This window comes from Thamnophis elegans, chromosome 10, assembly GCF_009769535.1.
Source record: "Thamnophis elegans isolate rThaEle1 chromosome 10, rThaEle1.pri, whole genome shotgun sequence".
Taxonomy (NCBI): domain Eukaryota; kingdom Metazoa; phylum Chordata; class Lepidosauria; order Squamata; family Colubridae; genus Thamnophis; species Thamnophis elegans.
In genome coordinates this window covers 34,204,959-34,219,821 of record NC_045550.1, presented here as the reverse complement: position 1 = coordinate 34,219,821, position 14,863 = coordinate 34,204,959, and the positions used below count along the sequence as shown (strand labels likewise).

The window sequence follows — 14,863 nt, the reverse complement described above, 5'->3', positions numbered from 1 at the left end:
TTCACGAGAAAGACAAAAGAACAATATAATAATGATGATTCATACATCATTTTATCTAAAAGAAGGACCTTTGAAAAACAACACTAAACTATGTGAAAGCAGTGAGAACTGAAGAATAATATGCTTGCTGTATCTTCATTAAAATCTGGATATAATTACACTGTTCAGATGGAAAAAAGGACATTGTTCTGGTAGAAGGAAGGAAGGAACGAAGGAAGGAAGGAAGGAAGGAAGGAAAGGAAGAAAGGAAGGAAGGAGATTAGCATTTTTAAACTTACATGCTGGCATGTAGTTCCAGCCATAATCAATGGAACCCACTCAGGAAAAAAAAGTGCACCCATATTCTAAATCCATCATAATGTACTGATGCTGTTTTTTTTCCCCATGGTATTTTAAGGTTCATTACTGAAGAAATAGTAGTGACTGGGCAGGCAAAGGAAGTGGGTGGGTGGGGCAAGCATGGTGCAGACTGGCAGGGCGAGTGAGTGGTGAGTATGCAGGCGGGGGACCAAGGGAGTGGCAGGCCAGGGGAGGGACCGTTCTGGTGCGGAGTCTCCGGAAGCCCCAGTATGGGAAGGCATGCTAAATTCTTTGAACCGGTCCGCGCAGACTGGTGCAGACTGGCTGAAACCCACCCCTGACATAAGACCATAATGTGAATAGGACTGTTGGGAAATATTCAAGAGAATTCAGTTTATCTTGAATCCTCTTAAATACTTTCCTACAGTCCTATTGACATTTTTCATGCATTCCAGTTACACTGTCTTGATCTACTTTAATTATTCTCCACACATTTAAAACTAGATGAATTTCAAATGTGCAAGACTATAGTTCACAGTTACGTAGTCTACTTTCTTACCCATAAAATAATTATTTAGAATCCCAGAGTCATATTAATGCAGAAGGTTGCTTAACCATTTGGAGAAAAACGGTTTGCTAGCTGGAGAAAAAGTTGTAATAATTCCAGCTGCTAGGAGTCACACAACTTTATTACATAACTGATAGCAGAGTGTATTAATTACTTGCAAGCTCCATGTAAGCTCCTAAGCAACCATATAAACCAATAAATAGGTATAAAGTCTGGGTTAGATCAGGAATAAATTGTAATATATTAACCTTCTATTGTCTATTCACCTGCAAAGAGTAAGAATCAAGCAAACGAAAGGGTGGAAAGGTCACATCAAATTGAGAGGAAGAAATAGAAATGTCAAATTTAAATTTAAAATAAAGTGCAGTCAAAAGCACACGAAAAGATTGGGAAGAAGAAAACAGAGCACATGGGAGATGAAGGGAATGTACATTTTTAATTTCTCCATTTTATTGAGGTAAAATTCTGCACTCCAGAGAAAAGTATGGAAATCCCAATGGTCATGATCCAGAATAATAACTTTATTAACCTAATGTAGCAAAATCAACACTTCTTAAGTATTGTTTAACAATCTTTTGAAATCTCTAAAAAATAACAAATCAATGAAACCAAAATACCCATTTTAGTGTTGCAGTTAACAATGAAGTCTTTAAGCTGGGAAAATTAACTTGGATCATCTTTGCAACAAACATATTTTGATATCACATTACACTGCAATGTCATTGTACTTTTAACCATTTTCTTTCACAACAGATTTTTGACTATTTCAACATTTACTCAGTTCACTTTATTTTAGCTTACAGTAAACAAACCACCAAGCTAAAAATCCCTGGCATCAGGAAGTGTTTTTCTAGTAGTTATATTAAAAAGGATTGCATTAACAATTGCATTAGCAACTAACAAAGTTAAATATTTGCTTTCCAGGAGTCCTATTTTATTAATTTATGTCAGTTTTTTTCATTAGTACATGGGGCTACCCCTGAAAAGCTTCGGAGACTACAGCTAGTCCAGAATGCAGCTGCGCGAGCGATATTGGGTATACCGAGATACACCCATATTACACCTATCCTCCGCGAGCTGCACTGGCTGCCAATTGGTCATTACCTTTAAAGCCCTACATGGCTCAGGACCAGCGTATTTGCGAGACTGCCTACTGCCACATACCTCCCAACAGCCGATAAGATCCCACAGGGTGGGCCTCCTTAGGACACCGTCAGCCGGACAGTGTCGGCTGGCGGGGCCTCGGAGGGGAGATCCTTCTCTGTGGCTATTAAATAAATGTGTGTGCCTTCATGTTTTTCTTTGTAATAAGTTTTCATATCTACTTTGGGGTGGGGAGTATAATTGTATCATATACAAATTACATACACAGCATATATCTTAAATTATACAATGGCAAATATTATTTTTGTGTTAGTGTGTTTAAATCATAGCAGACTTAAATTGCAAATTTATATCAATTATTATCATTAAATCTATGTCATCTAATTCACTGAAACCTGGTAGATTGTGGTGGAAAGAGAGAGACAGAGAGAGAGAGGGAGGGAGGGAGGGAGGGAGGGAGAGAGAGAGAGAGAGAGAGAGAGAGAGAGAGAGAGAAAGAGAGAGAGAGACGCACCACAAGGACAGAGAATCCTGGACTCTAGATTGCATAGGGGTCAATTACAAACCTAGTACAGTGGAAGGGATATCAATTCTCTCAGGCTACCTGGGTTAAAAGTTGGAGTGTGATGGCAGATAGACTGGTTAAGCAGTTCCATGACAAGTACCTCAATAAGCCACAGGGACTCCCAGGGGAAGGAAGAAGAGCTTTTTCCTTATTAACTTCTCTGTGTTCTTTCCTTGTCTTCTTCCAGGAACTCCTTTTCAATTAAGGGGGACCGCCTGTCATCTCTGAAGCTGGCCTGACTGAGACCATTTTGAGACTTTAGCGCTGACACACAAATTTGCTATAAAGAGCAATAGAGAGCCGAGGTGGCGCAGTGGTTAGGGTGCAGTACTGCAGGCCACTTCAGCTGACTGTTATCTGCAGTTCAGCGGTTCTAATCTCACCGGCTCAAGGTTGATTCAGCCTTCCATCCCTCCGAGGTGGGTGAAATGAGGACCCAGACTGTGGGGGCGATATGCTGACTCTGTAAATCGCTTAGAGAGGGCTGAAAGCCCTATGAAGCAGTATGTAAGTCTAACTGCTATTGCTATAAAACCATTAAACCACAGTTGTGTGTGTTTGTGTGTGTGTGTGTGTGTGTGTATGAGAGGGAGGGACGTGGTGGCTCAGTGGCTAAGACACTGAGCTTGTCAATCAGAAAGGTTGGCAGTTTGGCAGTTCAAATCCCTAGAGCCACATAACAGAGTGAGCTCCTGTTACTTGTCCCAGTTTCTGCCAACCTAGCAGTTTGAAAGCATGTAAAAATGCAAGTAGAAAAATAAAAATAGGAACCACCTTTGGTGGAAAGGTAACAGCGTTCTGTGAGCCTTTGACATTTAGTCATGTCAGCCACGTGACCACGAAGACGTCTTCAGATAGCACTGGCTTTTCGGCTTTGAAACGGAGATGATCACCACCCCCTAAAGTCGGGAACAACTAGCACATATGTGCGAGGGAAACCTTTTTACCTTATGAGGGATGGGGTGGAAATAGCACATGTGGCAATAAGAGTGGTAAAGCGTAATTATTTCTTCATCCTTATTGCGTCTGTAAGTCTGACTGGCAGCCCTGTTTAAAGGAACTAGGTCCCTCTGAATAAGAAGGAACCACAGGGGTTGCTGTGAGGAATATTCTCAACATCTGTTAAATGAGCATCACTCGACTTTGCTTGGACTTGGATTCTAGCAGGTAGAGACTTTGGAGGTGATAGACACAACTGTATCTTGTTACCTGGGAAGAATTTGAAGTGAGGGTCCTTGGGGTTATGAGCCTGGCCACTGGTGTTCTGGGATCCATTTTCCATGTTGTTAGGTCCAACTGATGATTTATGCTTCTGTGCTGGAGGGAGTGCTACTATCTGTCCTGAAGGAGGCATGGGTGCACAATCTTCTCAAGAGGCCAATGTTGGGCCCCCACAATATTGGACTTTCATACTGCAACAGTGACAGAGTGGATTATTTCTGCCAAAGCATCTTTATCTACTGAGAGCTGTAACTGATATAGATGTCCAAGTCTTCCTTGGGCATGGATTCTCTTTGCCGCTTAAGAAGGAATCCATTATCAACATGATCTATTCAGCAGTTAAGGATACCTGAAATTGGATAAAAGTATATAAAGCTTGTAACAGTGGTTCCCAAACTTGGCAACTTTAAGACTTGTGGACTTCAACTCCCAGAATTCTCCAGTCCACAAGTCTTAAAGTTGCCAAGTTTGGGAACCACTGGCTTATAATAACAAGCTTATTTACAGACTTGAACATTATTTAGTAAGAACATTTTTTAAATGTTATTTGATTAATAATAGTTTGAAGAATGTCAGTCCACGTAAACTATTCCACAAAATCTCCCTCTGTATGGTATCTGCTTTTATAATCCTGCTAACTAAGTAAGTAAATCTTTATTACAGTCAAAGACCAGCAATACACATTAGTTTTTACAATATAAAGTACTGATATTAAGATATAATAAAAAAAATACTGAGATTAAAAGTGGAAAATAACATACATGTTCTCAGATTGTTTGGGTCACTCCCTGATTTACCTGGGTGCAACGCTGTTAAGTATAGGAGTAAATACAATGGTCCAAAGATTGTTAGAGTTATGTCCAGATAATTGGTACAAGATGACAACTATACTTCTGTAGCCAATTTTTTTCTTATGGACATTGCAGCAGCACAGAACTTTGCCCCTGCATATGTGGTAACCGGGTTAGTGTCCTAGAGGAGAAAGCCTAGATTAAAATTGTCCGCCCTCCCTGGCAATCTCTCTAATAAGGAGATAATATGTGCAGACCTACAAGCTCTGTATAGTTCACCGTGTAATAGAACATGTGAATTATCTTCTACTTCTCCTTTACCACATATACAAACCCATTCTGGTATAGGTGTTCTCTTATACCTGCCCTGGAGGAGTGCTGAAGGAAGAATGTTAAATGGCTCTGAAGAAAGCTATTCTTTGTTTTGGGAAGATCAGGTCATTTAGATATCTTGCCGATTCCCACACACCCTGTTTGATTCTGTCCCTACTGTGGAGAGGAAACCTATTTAGTTCTTCTTGGAACTCCATGTCATTCATTCTATTAATTACTACTTGCTTTGTTTGATCAAAGCCTAGGGACATTAAGAATAACGGTGAGAGCCCATAAGAGCCCAGCTTGTGATCAATTGCCTGTTTCCAGGGGGAGGGGAAAATGTCAGTCAACACTAGTGAAGACAGTCCCTCTCGAAAGAAATGCACTTTAAGCCAATGATTGTTCATCATCTTCCAGGCTCTTAGCTGAATTTGAGGCATGCCTGTCTCAATTCTTAATTGGGCATTTGGAGTTCCATTGGGTGCAGCCAAGATGGCTCGCAGGAATTTGGTTTGTATGGTTTCTAGCAAGTCTTTCTTTGCAAGGATTCCTGTTTGTGCCCCATATAGAATTTGTGCCAATATTTTGGCCTCAAAAACTTTTAAGGCAGCAGGTACTAACTGACCTCCATAAAAGAAATGTTTAATTGCATTTGGGGACCTATTGGCGACCTATTGCAATGTGTGATCCAGGTGTGCCTTCCATGTCCCTTGTGAGTGGAAAACCACCCCAAGGTATCTAAATATTCTTACCTGTTCCAAACTATGTCCTTCTATTTTCCAGGAGTATTGGTCTTTTAGCAAAAACTAAAATTTTTGATTTATCAAAGTTAAGGTCCAGCTTGTTTTGCCTGCAATAGCCGAGTGTTGCCCTAATTGCTCTCTTCGTCTGGTGTAACAGGGAGCCAGTAAGGAGTTTGGTCCAAACTAGCTTGGCTCTCCTTGGTTACATAGTCAGGATCTGTATAAAGCTCCCTAAAATACTCTTCCCAGGCATGAATCAGAACCTGATTTGTTGGGGGTAGGGGAGGTTTTCCCAATCCCCTTGTGATGTACCAAAAAAGGGATGTATTATTTGTCCTAACTGCCGTAATTAGTCTATGCCAAGACTCCTTCAGAGCCGAACTTTTCTTTTCTTTTAGAAGGTTCTTATATTGTGCTTTCAGCTGCTTTAAGTAATAAGTGTGATCCTCAAAGGGGGGTACTTTTACTTTTCTTGTATTCCATATTTTATATTCTTGCACGCAATCTCTATCGAATCATTTTTTGTTCTTTGAAACCAGCCTTTTGGAGTGAGCTAGTGATCTGTTACTGAGAACCAAATTCAAATTTAAAATTAAGGATTCAAACCCCTCTAGGTAAGATCCTCCACACATTTCTTAGTAAAGATGTACGTAATTCTATGGTTTCAGGGGCTAACATAACATCCATTTGGTAACTTCCTTAGCATATTTCTCGTCCCATTTAATTTTTACCTGGGTATTTTGAGTCTCTAACCTGGGTAGGCAGGCTGTGCCTACCCTTAGAGATTTCTGGTGCAATGTGAGAGTAAGGAATAGTATATTATGATTGCTTTCCAGTTGCCAGTCTGTAAGAACTTCAGGGGGTCATATAATATTATCCAGTAATCGACTGTGGATTTTCTTCCTGCTCCCCAATAAGTATATTCTGCTGGAAAGTCACCCCATGGGGACCCGTTAAGGACACAAAGATCCAAACGTACAGTCATTTGTCTTACTCACAAACCTGCCCGATTAGCTTTAGCGTCTTTAAATTGTCTGGAATGCAAAGATTCTTCTGTTACATTTTCATCATAGTGAATCTTAAAATGATTAAATAATGCTTGATCATTTGGTCCCATTCTAGCGTTTAAGTCCCCCCCTATAATTATTGCAGCTTTGGGGAATTTGGCTGAACAGCCAAGAATAAAATCTTCTATGCTGTCCCAAATCTTGTTAATCACATTATTCTTATTAAGTGGAGGAATGTAGATATTAAAAAGCAAAATTTCCACCTGTTTAAATAAGAGTAATGTAGTTACAACCCATGGCTGGAAAGGTGCCAGTGGTACACATTTAAATTGCAAGCATGTATTAACTAATGTCACAATACCCCCTTTAGCTCTCCCCCCGCTACTTGGGAACAGCCGGGATTGAGTTAACCCAATAGCCATCTAACTGAATCTCTTTGGAGGCCCAGGTTTCCTGAAAGAAGAGGATGTCAAATTGTGATATATAGTCAAAAAAAAAAGTTGGTCTTTTATATTCCAGGTTATAAGGGAAAGTGGGTCATCTTTTGCAGCTCATCAGAAAACTTGATTTATACAAAGGGAAGTTGTCTGGTTGTTACCATGGATTGAGATGTCATCGCACACTGAATTGGCCTTCTTTAAAAATAAGGAGGACCCGTCTAGGTCATGTGTAGACTCTTGAGGAACTTGTTCAGGGTAAGAGGTTTTAGCACCAGCTAACAGAGATTGCCATTCCGATGCCTCTTCTCTGGGTATAGGGCAAGGCATTATTAAGTCGTCTTTCATTCTTTGAAATGGTGGCTTTGACGTGGGTCGACTCTCAGTTTCTTGGTTTGGTGCTGAAGGTGCTGAAGGTGTCATGGGATATTCACACAGGGATGAAAACATCTCCATCTCTACTGGGATCTCTAATACCCCCTTTGGGTCTTGGCTTCTATTTTCCATGATCTTGTATTCATGTAATCCCTTGTCCTCTGGGGGAGAAGTGAGAGGCTCAATTATTGGGGAAACCAGATCTATAAGCAACTCTGCTGTGTTCATTGTGACCAATAAGGATTTCTTTAAATTTTCTAACTTGTATAATATATTGTCTTATTCTTTCCTTGGGAGAGCGCCAAAAGCGTTAATGAGACCAGCTTCTGTGCTGTTAAGTATCTCTTCACCAAGCAGGGCTGGTTGACTCCCACTGTCTTTCTCTCTCTTTTCCAAGGTTGAAAATGAGGAGAAGGCAGCCACCTTGGGAGCTCGTATGTTAGCTATTAACAGAGTAACCCTTTTCTCAAAGACTCTGATGGGAAAGACTTGGAAGGAGGCTAAACATGCCTTCATCTTGAATAACATATGGTGGGCTGTTTGAAAGACAGGAGAATCCGCTTCCAATTTGGGGCCTCAGGTAACCACTCCATAGCACAGAGATCAATCATGCCCCTGTGACAGTGAAGAATCTGGCTTAGGGAATTTAGAATTGCACTTCTGGAATTCCAACATCCATTATTAAGTGCGTTCATATGGATTCTAAAAGCTATCTGTTGGGTTTGTAGTCATCGATGTGATTGTTGTAATTGAGGGAGGGATGCTTTCCTGATTTCTTCTTTATTGATACCTTTTCCTCTCATTGCCTTGTCTGGGGAGGGACTGTTTTTCTGAGAGGACTGCCACCTTTTATCTGACTCTTTAACTGTTTCTCTGGCTCTTCGTTCTTTTTCCTTTTCCTTATCCTGCATATGGGAGTTAGCCAAGAACTTTAGTGGGGGTACCTGGCGCCGAGGTGGCGCAGTGGTTAGAGTGCAGCACTGCAGGCTACTTCAGCTGACTGCAGTTCTGCAGTTCGGCTGTTCAAATCTCACAGGCTCAGGGCTGACTCAGCCTTCCATCCTTCCGAGGTGGGTAAAATGAGGACCCAGATTGTTGGGGGCAATATGCTGACTCTATAAACCGCTTAGAGAGGGCTGAAAGCCCTATGAAGCGGTATATAAATCTAACTGCTATTGCTATTGCTACTTGAAGAAAAACAGCTAAATCTTTTTTCAATGTCTCTACATCATGTTGGATGGCAATTCATATATTGAAACCACTGTTTGTGCTGTGAAAAGGCATTGCTTTGCCATAAACTCAGTTGAATTTTCCCAAGGTAAACTCTCTGTACTCTGAATTATTTGGTTGTTGGTCGCCTTTTTTGCCTTTAGCTCAGCCTCCATATAGGAAGTTATTGGGCTAGTTGTTTGTGAGAAGAGCTGGCTTTCAGTTTGTCCCCCACCCCCCTGCCAGAGTGGGAAAGTCTGGTAAATGCTATTTTGCCACATCTTTTTGCCGGTCCCATTCTAATCTCTCCAGATTGTTGGGGATGGGGGGGGGTTAGTTTTACTTACAGATCTCTTGCCAACAAAGAGCTCCTCAATTCTTGGTTATTTTGGTGTCTTCACTGGAGGGAGAGATATTGGGCTGGTGCCATGGCGTTTCTTTCTTTTTCCCATGCTTTTTTAATTCTCGGCAGCAACAAAAGTTTTTCTTTGTATTATGTTCTACGCTGTTAGCTCCACCAAAAAATGTTAATTAAATAAAAAAAGGATCCAATGGGAGTACTAAATATTGATGAAATAAAATAAAACCGGGAGGCACTACTGCAAACATGCTCCAGCTGCACCGGCTGCAGTTCCGCCCCGCCCTGATAACTAAGGAATTAATTCGAAAATAATAGTTGCATCCAAGACTACACTGAATTTTAGTTACAAAACCATATCAGTGATGATGATCTAAGAAAACCTTATGTTAATGGTACTTAGCTCCAGAATAAAAAAAAGGCAAACAAGATTTGAGAACAAATTCACCTGCAGAAACTAAACTAAAACAACATGAGAAATATTATATCTTAGCTTTCCAAAGGACAAAGTTGCTAAACAGCTACAGATTTCTCTTGTAATGCAATAGAGGTCAATGAAAATCACAGACAGTATGCACAGATTCACGTTGGACTTTTGTGCACGAAATTGTGTCCTTGCTACAAAAACTGCCACAAAACTATTCTATGATACCAGCTTTCTATTTTCTACTGAGTCATGATTACTTGCAAACAAGACCTTGTAACCTGCATCAGCTTAAGTAATATTGAGATCCATTTGAAATTTTACAGCTTGTAAAAATCCATACAATCAATATCATTTATCTTGACCAAATAAACAGTCATGTCCAGGCAGATTGTCTTAACCAGGAGGCAGCCTGCAGACTAGAGAATAGTCTTCATTCAATCAAAAATTCATCAGTTATGCATGAGGAAGCAGCTATTGAAAAAAAAAAACTAGAAGAGAAGAACATTGCATGTTGACTTTATTTCTTTCACTGTTAGCCTGTTTCATCTACTGTATGTTTACCATGCAAAGCTGAGTGGCAGGAACACAATGTACAAAGTTAGGGAGTGCTTTTTTGAAAAAATAGAAATGGAAAAGGAAATCAGCAGCAAGAACGGCCTCTCACGGGACTTGATATTCTTGAATGACTTTTCCTTCTAAGCGGGACGAGAGTATACTTTAAACTCTAAGAACACATACACTTGATCAAACATAACATAATATTAGGAGAGCCTTTTGGTAAGAAGAAAACAACTCATTAGAAAAGAAATGAAAATGTAAAGAAACCCTTTACAAGAACTAGTAAAGTAATTAGAAAGTATCCATATACTTGGAATTGTGATATTTGAGATTCATAAGATAAAAGTGTGGGAGACAAGCTGCAAAAACAACTATGTTAAGAACAAAAAAACATTCTTACATCTGCACTACTTGCTGGTTATTCTGACAATGGCAATGGCTCTTGAAGAAACTTTACAAATCGCTAGATTTCTGAAGTTGATATTCCTATGATATATAACAAATATCTGATTCATATGACATAAAATGATACCTTATCATCTGATAGTCCATGTTTTACAATGTGTATGAGTAAGTGTTTTTTTTAAAAAAATCTTACTTCATTTTTTCAAACAACCAACCAACCTACCAAACAACCAACCAAACCAACCAGATTTTACAAAATTATAGCATGTAATCAGGTGCTAAATGTAATTGATCAACATTTAGGGTTGCCAAATCATTTCTTTAAAATAAGAAATTCAGACACTGAAGCTTTCTGCTTATTTAATTATTGAAATGTAGTCATAGGAGAAAACAGCAACAACAACCTTTTCAGTGACAATGTGTGGTTTATAAAAAGCTGTTGTTCAAATAAAAAAATAACACCTGTTTATATCTGTCTGATTGAAATTTCAGCAAAATAATGGTTAAAACATAAGCAAGTATCACATCAAGCTTACCTGGGCGTATACTGTAGTCATGTAACAACCAAACCTTTACCTATCAGTTACTGTAGAACAGGGGTGTCAAACTCAAGGCCCAGGGGCCAGATCTGGCCCATGGGGTGCTTAGATCTGGCCGACAGGGCCACCATGGAAATAGTGAAGGACTGGCTTGTGGAGCCTCTGCCAATGAAAACAGAGTTCACAAGGGCTGCATGTGACCCTCCCGAGCTTAGTTTTTGCTGGCAGAGGATTGCAGGAGACTGTCGCAGCTGAAATTGGAGCTCAGGAGCCCGTTTTTGCCTGCAGTGTGCTAGGGCCACCATTGCCCCCCCCAACACAAGTGACATCATGCTGGCCATGCCCATCCTGGCCACACTTACCCCAGCCCACCGAGGTCAAACACAAATCTGATGCGGCCCTCAATTAAATACAGTTTGACACCCCTGCTGTAGAACAAATGTGTCAAGTGAACTATTTTATATATGAACTTCTACGTGACCAATTGGAAAACTTAAAATTAATAATTTGGTCAGCAGAGAGGAATGTGTTCTGTGTAATTTCAGATAACAGTGCAAACAATTGGAGTGCTTATTCTGCTATTGAAACTACCACGTAAGTTTTACAGTTTGAAAATAACAGGAAATAGCACAGAAAGAAGAAAAACAGAAAAAGAAACTATCAAGCTATTGCTACTTTGCAACTTTTCAACGGAATGCAAAATTGAATCTTTTTTTCTTTCCTTCCTTTCTCTTCTCTTTCTCTTCTATCTCCCTCTCCCTCTCTCTCTCTCTCTCTCTCCTGTCCTCTCCTTCCCTTTTTTCTTTTTTCTTCTGATTCTAGATTGATACAATTTACAGCAGTATCAAAAATCAGAAAAAACAACTGACTGTGATAATCAAAGATTTTAATGTTACTTTTATTGATTATATTGTGCACCACAAGAGATCCTCTCCAAGGGAGATGGGCAGTTAAGAGATATAATAAACAAACAAATGAATGGATGAATAAATAAAAATAGGCATTAGCTATTTAGTCCTAATCTGAAAATATCCTTCACAGGATATTTTGTATACCAGTTTGTATTCCTACATGCAAGATATATACCTGACTTTGAATATTTGTGAAACTGTACTTGACATTCCCTCAAAATCTTTCAGTCAGTCAATCAATCAATCAATCAATCAACCAATCAACCATACCAACCAATCATCCATCCAATTTCAACACACTGTAAAGATATGAAGCAAGTTGAAAAATTCTGTCATATCTTCCAGAATTTTCATTAACAATTATTTGCTGGAGTGATTTGTGTGTAAAAATCTAGCACAGGACTCAGCTGCGTACTTAAAGATCATTAAGAAGTTGAGAAGGCATGGCTCTGTAAATATAGATGTGAAGAGCTTGTAGTCTAGAAATCTAAAACTATCTAACACTTCTTCAAATGTCCCATTAAAGCATTTTCTCATCTGCTTTATTCTACTAATTTCCAATGTCTATATTTCTCATGTTATAATTCTGCTGATATTATTACCTAATTAAATAATTGGCTGAAATAAATAAGATTACAATAATTATTCATATAAATAGGAAAGTAATCATGCTATGTATTTTTGTGGGGATCCTAATTCCCATTGGGACCAAACTTGGTCTATGAAAATTGGTAGCTAAATTGCTTTCTAAACTGTATCTAAAACTGTTGCCATCTTATGAATTGCCTAATAGTGTATGTATAAACCCCATTAAATGAGGCTAAATTTATTTGTGTCTGTGCAATTTAAAATGGCTTGAAAAGTACAAGTAAAAAAATACAAAAATACAAATTTGTTTTATTCCAAATTTCAATATTCCACTTCAACTCACAGTCCTTACTGCTAGCTCAATCCTCTTGAAAGCAAAATGACAGGTAACATCAGGTCAGAAAATACACATTGTGAATTTTACAAATTAAGCAAGCAATCTAAATTCTAGATGATAGTGTTTCTTTTTCCTGGAAACGATGGAGATTTCTCTGGATTTATGAACAAACATAGTTTCCATTATGATCAAGTACAATATATAACATATATTCCAATAAATATGTAAGATATAAACATATTTTTAAGGAAAGTCAATTTTGATTAGACTACGTAGGGCAAGCAGATATGCCCATTGCTAGTAAGATGTAAAAAAAAACCTTCCTGCTCTTCAACATCAAACATTGCACAAAACAAATACTTATTTTGTAATTATCAATGGCAAAGAAGCAAGGATCTTCAAAATAAAACAGCAATACTACTTGTCCCATTTATTATGTCAGCAAATTGCTCTTTTCTCTAGAAAAAATGCTCAATATTTCCAGTCCCAACAATGCTCATCAAATAAGAAGTATATAAATTATTGAAAGGCTGGCTAAACCTGGAACTTTTTCCACCTTCAACTCATCCATCCACCAAGTAAATTCAGAGTTAATTGTTCCTGAATGGGCTTAGTCAAATGGTTGAATTACAGACAGTGTAGCATAATGATCACTGCTACCATACAACAAACTGTACAGGCAAACCTTATGGATCTTGTTTGCTTTTTTCGCTCTTTAACTTCCCAGCTCATTTTACAAAGAGCCATAAAGATTATCACCATGAAGCCTAACACTTAAAGTTGCCCTTGCAAAATGAGACGAACTGGCACTTGTTAATAAGCTAAAGACAACTGAAATGTCCACACGACCTAAAATGACATTAACCCTTTCATAAATTCTCCAGGTATCAGTTGTTTCCCCATCCTAATTGCTATGGGATACACGGACACAAAACAGAAGCAACTGTTAAGCATCAGAAGACTCATCTCCCCCCACCTCCGGGAACATTGGTCAGAGTTAGACCATGAGATGGGGGGGGGGGACTCTTGCGATCCCTTTAAAAAGGAATACAGTTATGGGTCAAAGTAAGTTTGGAAGAGATTGCCGGAGATTCGGGAAAGGAAGATCAAAGGGGCGATAGCGAAATTACACCTCTCGCCAATTGGAACTAGCGGAGCAGAAGAGACCGAAATGGCAGCTTCGCCGGTGAAAACGCAAGGAAGGATGGGGGCAAAGAAAACATGTCCTTCCATCCTAGTCACCCATGTGCCAGATATGTAGTCCAAATGAGTGTGCACGTGTGTATGCGAAGATTAATCCTCGGAAGTTGGTGGAGTATTTTTTTTTATTATTTTTTTACTCACTTTAAACTGTTGTATCTCCCCGTTTGTTCCTATTGCTATTGGTCCTACTGCTGCTGACTCTGGCCGCGGCCCAGGGAGTCGTCCTGTCGCCTGTGCGTCTTTCCCTCCTTCCTTCCTTTCGCTCGTTCGTTCTTTCTTTCTTTCTGCCTTTGTTACCGCCTTAAAATCCAGGCGTTTAAAAGCTGCGTCCTGTACAGCTGCGGACACCTTATGCCGTTCTGCACAAAGGCTGCCCGCCTGAACGAAAGCCTGACCCCCATCGCCACAAAACACACACCCGGCTGGAGTGGGAGAGGAGGGCGGTGGGTTGGTAAGTGGGCGGGAGGATTATGCAAACGTGCGTCTGCGGACGGATGTGTGTGTGCAGGGCACCGTGTGTGTTTGTGCGAGGGGGGCGCGCAGGGGGCAGAGCCTTGTCCAAGGCCGGGGAAAGGGAAACGATGCCTCGCACAAAAATACAGGAGCTGCCCCGCTCCACGATTTCCTACGCTTCCTCTCCTGCTCTGATGGGGAGGTGGGAGAAGGGCTGCCCCATTGTCTCCGAAATCCAGCTTGCTACAGCCAGCGTGCCTCCCGCCGTTCTTTCCCACGCCCTTCCTGCCCTCAACCGCTCACCCTGCGACTTCTCCAGCCGTTCCCATGTGAGGTCGGAAGCCCGACAAGACGGCGACGCAGAAAGCCTGCGGTAGAAAGATAAGAAGCGCGCCCAAGATGGGTGGGTAGGGGAAACAGAATTCGCGGGAAGGAAACGGAGCGGAGCA

The 14,863-nt window shown here is 40.2% G+C and overlaps 1 protein-coding gene across 5 annotated transcripts in view; it reads right to left on the bottom strand.

The window, feature by feature from the left end:
* The window catches only part of ST6GAL1 (ST6 beta-galactoside alpha-2,6-sialyltransferase 1), a 58,454-nt gene extending 44,032 nt beyond the window's left edge, over positions 1-14,422 (bottom strand). For 4 of the 5 annotated variants that reach the window (XM_032225946.1, XM_032225947.1, XM_032225943.1 and 1 more), the window contains exon 1: positions 14,103-14,422. The gene's annotated coding sequence lies outside the window, so the exon portion shown is untranslated. Of the gene's footprint in view, positions 1-10,919; positions 11,056-14,102 lie in introns of those variants that run through there. The other variant, XM_032225944.1, reaches the window with a different exon arrangement.
* Positions 14,423-14,863: the final 441 nt, after the last annotated feature.